Below are 12,650 nucleotides of genomic sequence, written 5' to 3' on the forward strand. Positions count from 1 at the left end.
TGGAAAAAACCTATATTACCCAGGCATAGAGAATTAACCAAGAAGGGTTCTAATGGGTCATCCCTTGATGAGGTAGGAGTATAAGCCCGGATGGTGGCCAACGGAGGGGTCAAAGCCTCATCCATGTACCATTACATGACATGCATAGTGATAAACCGTTCAGGTAAGCGAACAAGCTACTTTTTAGGGTGAAGCATATGCATGTGCGAGAAATACCCTTATGTGTCATAGAGCTGTGGTCGCATCAGGTCTAGATGACCTTGACTCGTCTCTAGGGGAGAACCTGAAATCCACAGATTGGGATTGCGACCCCTTGGACTGTGAGTCATGGGCAACGCTAGGTCGACATGATAAAGAAAGCGTGATCTGTAGTCCACAGTTGAAGGTGGAGTGCCCCATTATTGATTTAGTTCCTTGACCATATGAATCTTTTTCTCATCAAATTAATTTATTTATGTTTCTTTTATGGGAGATATTATTTTAAAATTTTTATTTGAATTTTTATAAACCCCTGGATATTTTGTTTTTATAATATTTGGGTTTATAAAATTAAATATATTGATTTTTAATTATTTAAATATTCAAATAATATTTTAAAATTTATTATATTATTTTTAATATATATAAAATTTTATGGAGGCCCATCGTGCACGTGGGCCCACAATATTCTTGAAGGTGGGGCTCATGAGTCTCTATCTTGGGTGGTACGCCACCTTTTGAGGGGAGGCTTATCCCATGGGTGGCACCTCCACTTCTTTATGGGATTTGTTGATATCTTATCTCAAATTGGTTTGAGTTGATAAAGTGTATTATCTTTAAGAGATTTGAATAAAATCTTTTAGAAGGCATATAAGGCTTATGAATATATATTTTGGATAGAGCACAATATTTTATTTATTAAATTTTATTTGATGGGATCATAGTTCAGCACATTCCGCAATGTTGATGGCCCATCTATGGAAACCATAACCCAATCTTGTGAGGCAAGCAATGGAAACCATAACCCAATTCTCTATAAAAAAGGCTAATCCCCTTTTATTCTAATCACGCCCCACCTCTCTCATTTCTTTCTTCATAAGGGGCACGCCCCTCTCACTTCTCCCATCCCTCTCTAACAAATACCTCTTCTCTCTCTTAGCCCAATGAAAGGGGCACGCCCCACCTAGAGATAAACCATCTCTCTCTAATTTGATCTAAGCCTAGAGATAAACCACCTCTCTCTCTCTCTCTCAAATTTGATCTAAGCCTAGGGTTGGGAAACATAGTGAAGGTGTTTTTTTTTTTGAAGCAGTATTTTAGGGATTGGTCCTAAAGCTCTTGTGAGAGCATAAGGGTTCCATTGAAGAGCTTAGCCGAAATTCACTTTCCCGATTGAGATTGAACAAAGACCGTTGATCCCACGCCATCGGATGGTGGTGACTCGGTATGGGGTGTAATAATCCCGATTGAGGTAATCTCCGGCATCCTTTTTTGTTTCTTGCATATTTAATTGTATTGTCCGTATATTCTCAAGCACAAAATTTGTGGTTATTTTCTTTGATTAAAGAAAATTGGTTCAGTAGCATCAAAGTTTTTAAGATCTTGGATTTGTAAGTTTTAATTTTCGTTGAAGCAAGAGTTGTTGTAATAAGGCTACTTGTATGTGATCTTCACCAAAAGCGAAGAAAAGAAAAGGGGAGAGAAAAAAAAAAGAAATGTCCCCTCCAAGATCACATTAGCGTTTCTTTCATAACTATTATAGTAGCCAAGACAGAGTTGTTGAAGCTTTGTCAAGTTTCCAAGCTAAATATTCTAGAAACCCATTTTCTATATCCAGGTGGTATTGTACCAAGGAAAAAGTTACCACGTGAATGAAGGCTCCTACGCTCCTCCATCTCTGTAACTTCTAGTGGTAAAGGGCTAGTGAGAGTATTGTTATAGATGTCCAAGACCTCGAGTTTCTTGAGCCTTGAGAAATTTGCATGAAAACTATCATTAAAGAGGTTGTTAGAGAGGTTGAGAAGCTTGAGGTTGTTGTTCATGGTATCTGCCGATGAACTGGTTGACTGCAACTGCGAGGTTCATGAGGCTTCTCAGCAAGAAGGGTCCCATTCAAGTTTCAGCCCAAGAGGTCTAGAGAGACGACATGGTTCGATGATGCGTCGCATGCTACGCCACTCATGAGGAGTAGTCTGTGGAGTTCAAGACTTCCAGTTCTGGAGAGAGTTGCGGGGTTGACAATGTTGGGTTTTAGAGAGAGAAGGTAGTGGTTTATTGAGAAGAAAGAGTTGGGGAGATAAAGAGAGAGTTGTGGGATCAACAATGGTGGTTTTTAAAGAGAGAAGGTAGCAGTTTGTTAGAGTGAGAAGAGAGAGTTGTGGGGTTGACAATGACAGTTTTTAGAGAGAGAAGGTAGCAGTTTGTTAGAGTGAGAAGAGAGAGAGTTGGGGAGATACAGAGATTGAGAAGTTTTTGGGATCATCACGTGAAGAGAGATGGAAGGGGAGGTTTTTTTAAGATTTGTTTAAGCTATCAGAGTGGGTAAAGCATGTCCAGAGGGTTAGAAGATATAATACATGAGATTTTCATGACCCAATATATGTTTTGAAAACTTGGGTGTATTGAGAAATGAAACTTAAAAATAGGGGGCACAGAGATGTTCTCCCTTTTTTTTATGAGAGGAATCTCATGTTTATTTATTTTAATATTTATTCATTGTTAAAGGATTTTGTTTATGTAATATATAAATAAATAACTATTTTCTCAAGGTTTTTTCTAATGTTAATTATCTTCTCAAGGTTTTTTCTAACATTCAGATGAGGATCCCTGAGATCTGAGAGTTTGTTTTGTAGAGATAGAGATAGTTGAGGAGATAGAAATAGTTGATGATAGTTTTTAATTTTTAGTTATATTGTATTTGATGTAGATATCTCTCTTGATAAGACTAGATTAGTTCGTCATTATCGATAACTGATTATCCGTATATATATACGGGACTTTGTATATTCTTGATAATTAATCCAAATACAGAGGATTCATAATTTTAACATGGTATTAGAGCCATGGTATTAGGGTCTTAAAGCTTGCTTTTTATCCGTAGGTCTGATTCTTGGGGTCCACAGGCATCTCCCCAAATTTTCTGTTCGGCTTCTTTTTCCTCTCTCTTTCTCTCGATTTATTGCATTCAATCATCCTACCAAAATCAAAGCCAGTAAGCTAAATACCACAATGCACCCGCCTACTTCAAGATGGGCACCAGTTCCCCGCTGATGTCCGCCGCCATCAACCGATCCAACCCTGATGCTATCCCTTTTACTTGTTCAATCTTGAACCACATGGAATCTTCAGCATCTGGTCTACCGATGACACATACACCTGGCTCTGTGCCCCAAAACCAATACATTGCTCCCTGATCTCATGCATCTTCCCAATATTTTCAAAAAAAAAAAAAAAGGGTGGAAAGAGGTAGAGGTGGTCTATAGGGACCATATTATATCAACACTCTTGAGTTCTGATACAATTCGTACATGGCTTCAAGCAAAGGAGATGTATTGGCTATCAAACTTAATGGGAAAAACTATCCCGATTGGTGATACCATTTTCAATTGTTTGTTAAAGGGAAATGTTTGTGGAGGTATGTTGATGGCATTGAGCCTGAACCAGCTACACCCAATACTAAAGATATCCAACAATAGAAGATCAATAATGCATGGATCATTGGCTCTGTCGATCTGGATATTGGAGGCTAATGAGAGGCTTTCGTACCGCGAAAGAAATGTGAGAATATTTGGAAAAAGTTTATCAGTAATCAAATCTTGCAAGACGCTTCCAAATCGAGTATATGATATGTTTTCTTTTGGCCAAGGGGAGAAAACTATTCATGAATATTATGCTGGTTTCATGAACTTGTGGACAGAATATGAATCTGTAAACTTGAAGGCTATCACTAGTGCTTGGTGCATTAAGAGCTTATTGGAGATAAATAGTGACAGGAAGGTGATGTAGTTTTTGATGAATAACACCTGAGAGATCATTTTGCTGCCTAAGTGCACAGGCAATAGAATGAAAAAACTTTGTGTTCGTATCGTCCTCTTTCAGCTATTTGACTCGAGACCTTTGTCGCCAATAAATTTCCTCCGACCTACAAAGTACATTTGAAGTATTAATTTTTCCAATTCTCTAACTAGCGAGTAACTCAGAGTAAACCCCTCCAATCTGCACAATTTGGTCTATCCCCTTAATATCCTCCAAAAGACTATCAATTTTAGCCCCCAAGTGATACTTATTTTCCTTCTTCCATTCAATCAACTTGTGCTTTACATTGTGTAGCTGAAAATCCATGGAGCCAAATGTAATCGCATTCTCGCAAGTCCTCTTAATAAGATCCATCACACCCGTCTCATCCAACCAGCCAATCTCCATTTTAAAAGGCTTTGGACCTCTAAGAGAAGACTTGGACCGAAGAAGAAGAGGTGTATGGTCTGAAGATAGTCTAGGCAAGGCTATCACAGAGGCTAAAGGAAACCTTTCCAAAAAATCATTAGCAACCAAAAATCTATCAAATTTGGTCATGATAAGATTCCTAGAACTATTATTAGTCCAGGTAAAAGACGCTTCTAACAAAGGCAAATCCACCAAGCCATGGTTTTGAATAAAACCATTAAACAATCTCATAGTAGGGTTTATCTGGCCTTTTGAGGAAGAATCCTCAGGCCACCAAATTAAATTAAAATTACCCCCCACACAAAATGGAAATCGAAACAGAGATAAAACACCCGATAAACATTGTTTGGACCATAAACATTCAAAAGACCCCATGAAAAGTCAGACTCGAGACCATTAAAGAGTATAGCTAACCACCTATCCCCCTTTAAAACCTCAAAACTTTGCAGAATCTGAGGATTCCACAACAACCTATAGCCCACCCGATGCCCCAACAGAATCAATACCCTTAAAACACAACGAACCAGAGCCTCAGACTTCCCGAGCACCGATCATAGAAGGGCTGTGAAGTTTGGTCTCTTGCAAAATAAGGACATCAGATTTATACTTCTGTTTATGGTGTAAAATTAAAGAGATCTTCAGAGGAGGATCCCTCAGATATAAACACCACAAACTGATTTTAAAAACAGATGATAGAGAATGTGGGGAAAATTGAATTCTGATATGAGGCCAAATCCGCCCAGAAACGCGCGGATATGTTCTCAGATAAGTGGCAGCGCCAACATTAATCCGAATATAAAACACGAAATAAAACAATAAAAACAAATCTAATCTAATTAAAATGAAATAAAAGCATAAAATAAATAATAAAGAGTAAGAAACGATACCAAACCGGGCCGGATGGCCCAGGACTCTCGAGCTTTTTGGGGCTTGCCCGTATCAGAACCAGTCATCTTTTGTCTCTCTGAGTCGGATTTTCACCAGAAAGTCTCTAGTTGAAGAAGGGTGGTTGTGACCTAAGGATATATCTAGGGTGGTTGTGCCCTTGGTCTAGATTTTCTCAGACTTAGGTTTTCTCTCAGGAGGCTCGGGTTCCTAAAGCAGTTTCTAGGATTTTCTCTTCTCTCGTGTAACTCTCTCTGTTTTTTTTCCTCTCAGATCTCTTTATGTTCTCTTCCCTAGGGTTTTGGTCTCTCATATTTTTTATCTCTATCTGCTCTCTCCTAGGGTTTGGTCTCTCGCTTCCCAAATGACCACGAAAAGAGGGTTTATAGGGGTCAAAATCTGTTGAGGAGAATATACTCACATAACCAACACCTACTTATCCAAAAAAATGGGTTTATTAGGTTAAGTGTGATCCTAAGGGTTTAGGAAACCACGTAATTTTCCAGATTTAAAATGGAGTGTCTACAGTTGCCCCTCTTTGGCACTCCTTGTCCTTCGAGGGCCATGTGAGTGGCAAAGAAGTAGACACTCTGACGTTCCATGTCCTTCGAGGGGCAAGTGAACGTCAAAGATTTCTTTTTGAGGTCACGTGGTCAGAGGGCACACCCACTATCCCCCCAAGTCATTGCGCTCATCGAGCTCACCCACCTAGGGCATTTTTCCTCCTGGGGTTTTCGGCGTGAGATATCGATGAGTTACATAAGCGTGAGATTTGAAATAGAACCCGGAGCAAGAATAGGTTATGATTTTAACAAAAAAAATTAAAGTTTTTGAAAACACAAGACATATAGTGAAAAATTTGAAGAGGAAGATATTTCAAAAAACAATGTTGGTTAGCAATTTTAACTCCTGCAACCATGGAGCCCTCTAAGCAGTTTAACGTCATGCAACGATAGATGGTGTAGTCGGCAATTATACTCATACGACCGTGGAGTTATTATATATATATATATATATATATATATATATATATATATATATATATATATATATATATATATATATATATATATATATATATATATATATATATATATATATATATATATATATATATATATATTTGCTGCCTCTGTTGGGGGGTGGTTTTTTTTTAATGTAGGTCTTACAGTTTAACCACTTGTGACCCCTTTGGTGGACCTTATGAGCGTATGGGGTCTTTGCTTGAATCTTCGGGACGAGATATCATCAAGTATTTCTTAAACTTCCAACCTTAGCTCTTGTGTTGCAATTCAATGAGAGTTCTCTGGAGTTTCGAGAGAAACAGAGTCTTGAAAATACATGATATTGCCCTTGGGTATTTAGAATCTCTTTGGATTTCCGATTTTATTACTTCACCACTGACCTTTCGAAGTTGCAGATGATCTAGGTCCTAAGTAATGTTTTGTCGGGCTAATGCTTATTGATTTTCTTTTAACACCACTTTGACTCAAGGGATGTTTAGAGAGAAGAGATTTGGAGAGTAGGAGGAAGGAGAGAACTTCTTCTTTTTCATCACCCTAGGGTCCATTTCTGGTGTTCAGCCCGGTAGCCTTTTTCCAACGCTTGGGGTTCTTTTTGGATTTTCAGCTCAGTAGATTTTTTTTTTTTTTTCTCGCTTTGGGTCCCTTTTGGGTGTTCAGCTCGATAGCCTTTTTTCCAATGCTTGGGGTTCCTTTTGGATTTTCAGCCCAGCTGATTTTTTATTTTGAAGAAGAGAACAATGACAAAAGAAGAGGAGGATGAGGGAGAAGAGTCAAAGGTGCCCCTCTTTTTTTTAGCAATTCGCTTTAAGATCATGTAAGAATTCGATCATCTTTCCCTCCTTCAAGTAGCAGGGAGGTTCAAATATCGGTCTTCCTTTGATTTCCCTTGACTCAGGTTGGCATCTAAAATCTCTTTAACAATGGTTGTTGATTTTTTGTTGAACATTTCCTTTAAACTTCTCCACTTGAACCTTGATTTTGGGACTAAAAATCACTCTCAGTTTCCAAATCCCTTAGCCTTCTGAATGGACGGCTAAGCTCATCAGGTTTTTTTCGTTAATGGAGTGCTTCATGTTACACATTAGGCATTAATGTCTTTTGAAGTGTGAGGCATTTGGTTATTTGCAAGGGGTGAGTGATCACCCAACTCCTTTTCAGTAATCTGTTTCATTGCAAATTTCGAATTGCTTTTCGGAGGTTAACTCCATGGTAGGCTCCTTCTCTGTGCTCGAGCTTAGGTGAGACTATCGCACAAGAGGAGTGGTTGAGTTGGTACTAGATGGCCTTACGACATGTTAGGAGTCAACGAAGAAGGGTTCAGTCTTATTAGTTGCCCCCATTGTATCCTCTTCATGAGAGGAGTTTGACCCTATTGAATATTTTGATGGGGTTGCTTCTGCAGGGTTTTCTATTCCGTTGGGAACTTGTTTTTCACATGATGAATTCTTTTGACATGGTGGTGCTCTAATTATCGGAGTTGTGCTCATGTCGTTAATAACTTTTAGAGAGCTTGTCTCTTGAGGAGGTAACATGGTAGGATTTTCAATATCCAATTCTTGATCCCAGATTGGTGGATCATGCAAGAAATCTTGTGAAGGTGGTCTAAGTGGGCCTTTTAAAATTTCTAAAGGTTCAAGCTCTATCAACTTTAGTGAAGATGTCAAATCTTTGGGAATAGTCAAATTTGGGCTCTTTGCTTCTCCATCATCTATAACTGGGTTCACCTCGAGAGGTGACTTGGTTAAATCTTTTGAGCTCAGCTCCTCATCCCATATAGGTGGGTTGGCCAAGAAGTATGGTAAAAGTGGCCCAGGTGGGCCCCTTAGAATTTTCAAACGTTTGACCTCTTTTGATATTTGAGGTGTTGGCCCCTTATTTGGAAGCATAATGGGAGACTTTGGGGTGTTGACCCCTTGTTTGGAAGATGATCTATTCTCATTGATCTGGATCACATCAATTTTTGAAACGCCGTCCTCATCATATTGATCCCACTTAGGTGAGTCGTCAAGGTTTTGAGGTGAAGGGCATCCTTTTAGCACTTGCTCATTTGCCTCCTCACGAGTTATTGTCTTAGAATTAAGGTTTTTCTTGTCATCATGGGCTTGGAAATCCATAGCTTCAAACCTTGGTTGAGCTTAAGCTCGAGTTCATATTGCTCTTGCGAGTTTGTTTCGTTGCCACACACGTATGGACCATTTATTGTATTAACTTGAAAGTATGGGTTGAAGGGTTCATATGCCCTAGTGTAACTCTTGATGATGGGGATTCTTGTGCCACTTTTGGGGGTGTATCTTGGAGTGGTATTTCATATGTGATACCCCTTTCTTTTTCCCCCTCTTCTGTTATGGACTTGGAGCTAAGATCATCCTCACTACTTTGATTTTGAGTATCCTTAGTCATTAACTTCTGGGTGAGTTATGCTCGCTTTGTTCTTCATCTACTGAACTTTCCAACTGATTTCTTCTTGTGCTCCAAGGCATTTGTGGATGTTCTTCGGGTTTGGGCCCAACTTGTAATTCTCTTGAGTTAATCAAGTTGACACCAATATTCTTTGTCAAGGCATCTAGAGTTTCTGATTCTTTTTTGCTATCAACATCTTCCTTTTCGACACTTATCATATCGTTATCGATAAGATCTTGAACTCTATGTCTGAAAGCTCAACATTCCTCAGTGCTATGAGCATAGTTTTGATGCTAATCGCACTATCGAGATGTATCGCCTCAATGGAAAGGAGGAATCTTGGCTGTTGTAGGTAATTCTACGAGTCTTGCCATAAGCAACTTCTTCATGACATCGATCATAGGCTCATCAATGGGAGTGAATTCCCTTGGTGTGGAAGTCTGCATTCTCCATGTGGTAGAATTAATTTTGATCTTTTCATGTGAATGGTTTGCAGAAGGGTTGCTTTTCTTGATCATGTTCACCTCTCCCTCTTGAGAAGGTTTTTCAACTACGGCTTTATCTTCCTTGGCTCGCTCATATCGCGATACTCTTTCAAGAAAAACATCAAATGAGCAATGGACTGTCCCCATACTGAAGAGCGTGATATATTATGGAGTCATGTTTTCTAATGCCAAGCTTACCCTCGTAGCTTTAGAGAATAGAGTTTCAGTGGCTCGCATAACGGCCTCTCTGAATCTAGTTATAAACAGGGAAAGAGACTCGCCCGATTTCTGTTTGATGGAAGTTAACTCACCAAAGGTGATAGGTCTCAGCCTTCCTCCACTATAGCGGGAGGAAAATTGCCTGAACATTTCGTCAGGAGTTGCTTGAGGGTTATCGTTCATGAATCTTTAGGGCCACATAAAGGGTTCTTCTGATAACTTATGCGAGAACATGACCTTAAGTTGGTTGGGTCGGTCTTGCAGTGTGTGGACCATCAATAAGTAGACGTTGATGTGTGCCTCAGGATCCCCTTTCCCTGAAAATTTATTTTTGAACCGTGGCATCACAAATCCCACTGGTAGATCTTCTAGGTGTCCTAGAATTTATTGTACATAAGCTTTAGGAGTTGAAATCTCATCTTATCATTTTCTCTAAAGAGTCTTGGAGGTGTTTCATATGAGCGACTTGAGCCGTCGTTATAACTGTGAGTTGGCTCGGTTGTATGGTCAGTTGAACTTAACTTTGTGGAATGTGGCTCGTATAAACTGGTTGTGGCGCCCATGTCGCTGGTTGGCCCAAGGACTGAGCCTGAGGAATGTGTTGAACTTGATTGTACCGGTCGTCAGCTTGTAGACTCACCCGAGTTGAATTGGGTTAGAGTACACCTATTCGGAGGTTGCACAACTTGGCCATGCAAAGAGGCCTGCAAGATAGGATCACCACTTAACTGGGATGGACGATTCAAGTTGCTATGACGACTAGACCTCTGACCTTGGGCGGCTAGGTCTACCTGATCCTGATCATGATTGGATGATCTATCCCTAGGGTTAGGGTATTCTCTTGCCCCAGCACTGGACTGAAAGAGTGAAGGAATGCCATAATTACTGCCAAAGGGAGTCTGCCCTCTAGGCGGTCTTGGGCTAAAGTGATGATTAGAATTAGACCCCTGGCCCGTAGTGGGTTGGATTGGCAAGCTAACAACCATAGGATTATTCTGGTTTGAGCCAAAATGTTGGACTTGGCCCATGGCTTGAGCTTCCGACCTGACTTTCCTAGATTACGTGCACTGGATGGTGTATCCTCTATTGAGCAGCTCTTGAAAGTAAGCATGCACCTTAGGATTGTCTTTATATCGAGTTAGGTCAAAACCCTATCTTTACTGGTGATGGGTTGCTTGGGTAGACTTTCTCTAGTTGTATGTGAACCCATTCGCTCACTAACTGGCTGATTACCAAGACTGGAATGTTGGGCTGCTAATTGACCAATGAGGCTCACACGGCTGAGATTGGATGACTCAGAGATTTGGGCTGGGGCCTTATTCTTGTTTTGCCGATTGGATTTGAGGTTAACCCCTATGGCTAGTGACTTTTAAATGGTGGCCTTAAAGGCGGCTTGGACAGCTAGGTTTGCTTCCATTTGGGTCGAGAGTCGGCTCACTGACACGAGTGCTATGAATGATTTGTGGGGGAGCACTGTGACGGTGCCTCTTGGACTGACTAGCTTCTCTGGATCTAAACTGAGCTACGGCCATGGGGTTGGACCTTGCTCTGCTATGATCCTGGGTCAGGATTCCTAGACTCGGTAAGATCTAGACTCGATGCATCAAGGTAGACCTAGTCTGACTCTAGGGACAAAACCCTAACTAAGATTTAAGCTAAGACTATACTGGATGAAACCTGCTAGACTTGATGGGTTTTTGTTTGAACCCTGAACTAGGGTAAGCCTAGTCTAGCTCTAGAGGCAACTCTAGGCTTACATCTATGCTATAACCTAGGCTAAGACCTAAACTAGATGGGTACAAGTCTTGGCTCGAACTAAGAGTGAGTCTAGGTTCGGACCTGGGTATGAGCCTAGTTCGGACCTAGACTGAGCTGGGTGCAAGCCAGGGCTTGGACCAATAGGGTTTTGAAAATCAGATTGGGTGTGGACCTGGACTGGATCAAGGTTGGTTTAGGCATGGGCCCTTGGCTTGGACCAAAAGGGGGCCTAGGTTTGGACCTGGGTGTGAACCTTGTTCGGACCTGGGCTAGGCTAGGTATAAGCCAAAACTTGGACCCAGAGAGTTTAGCTCGGACTAAAAGGGGGTCCGGACTGAGATCTAAGATTAACCAACATAAATAAACAAAAACTTTTGTTCTAGATTATATGTAAGCTTGGCTTGAGAGTGGGTTCCTAACTATTGAAACATGGCTAGGCTGATATAGGTCCACACATAGGTCCTAGCCTCCTGCTATCGAATGTTCACCAGGTCCTACTATACACGGAGTTGCTTTCAGGCAAATGATTACGGAGGGGCGCTCACAATTAAAGTTATACAAATCTCAACCGCCTCGACCCTCAAAGCTAGGTTCCCCCCACGCCGTTAACACTGATTTTGGAGGTTTTCAAAAATATTTGTTGGTTTTTCGAGCATTCCCTGTCCGGTGTGTGCAATAGTGTATAAACAAGCACGCAAGTGAAAATAAAGTAGCAAGCAAGCAAGCACACAATGCAAGAAAAATATGAGCACTTGGCACAGATCGTGCCAAGTGAGGTGTGCTTCGGGTCGGGTTTTTGACTGACAAAAGCACGGTTCAGATGTGAGGGTAAGCAACCCCTAAGAAAGTATGTAGTAAATGAAAGTGGAACCAGGCTCAACTTGTGCGTAGTTGAGCGCGCCCCGAGCCGAGGGTGACTCGAACATGGCACAATTTGAGATAGAGTGCAGGTGACCCTGGATTTTTTATTTTTATTTTTTAAACGAGAGAGAGGCTTGAGAGGTATTTTTTTTTTGAAGTGAATACTCTATTTTTATTTTTTATTTTTAGAAAATGAAGTGGCCTAAAGAAAAACAATTTTTATAGCAAAAGTGATTTTTATGTTTTTTTTGAAACAAGATAATCCTTTTTTTTTGCAAAGAAAATTTTTCTTTTGAAAATGAAAGAGGCCTTAAAATTTTTAATTTTTTTATTTTGTTTTAAAAAAGTAAGATGGCCTTAAAAGAACTTTTATTTTTTTTCGAAAAATGATTTCTAGGACTTTTTATTTTATTATTTTTTTTGAAAAAGATGGAAGGCGATTTTTTTTTTCTTGAAAACAAAAAGGCCTAAAAAAAAGTGCTGTTATTTATTATTATTATTATTTTTATTATTTTGTTTTTTTTGGAGGGGGAGAAAGTGATTTCTTAGATTTTTTTTTTTTGTTTTTTTTTTGAGATCTACTTCTAAATAGATA

The sequence above is a fragment of the Amborella trichopoda genome, chromosome 6, assembly GCF_054954075.1.
Source record: "Amborella trichopoda isolate Santa Cruz 75 chromosome 6, AtrichopodaSantaCruz75HAP2 v2.0, whole genome shotgun sequence".
Lineage (NCBI taxonomy): Eukaryota > Viridiplantae > Streptophyta > Magnoliopsida > Amborellales > Amborellaceae > Amborella > Amborella trichopoda.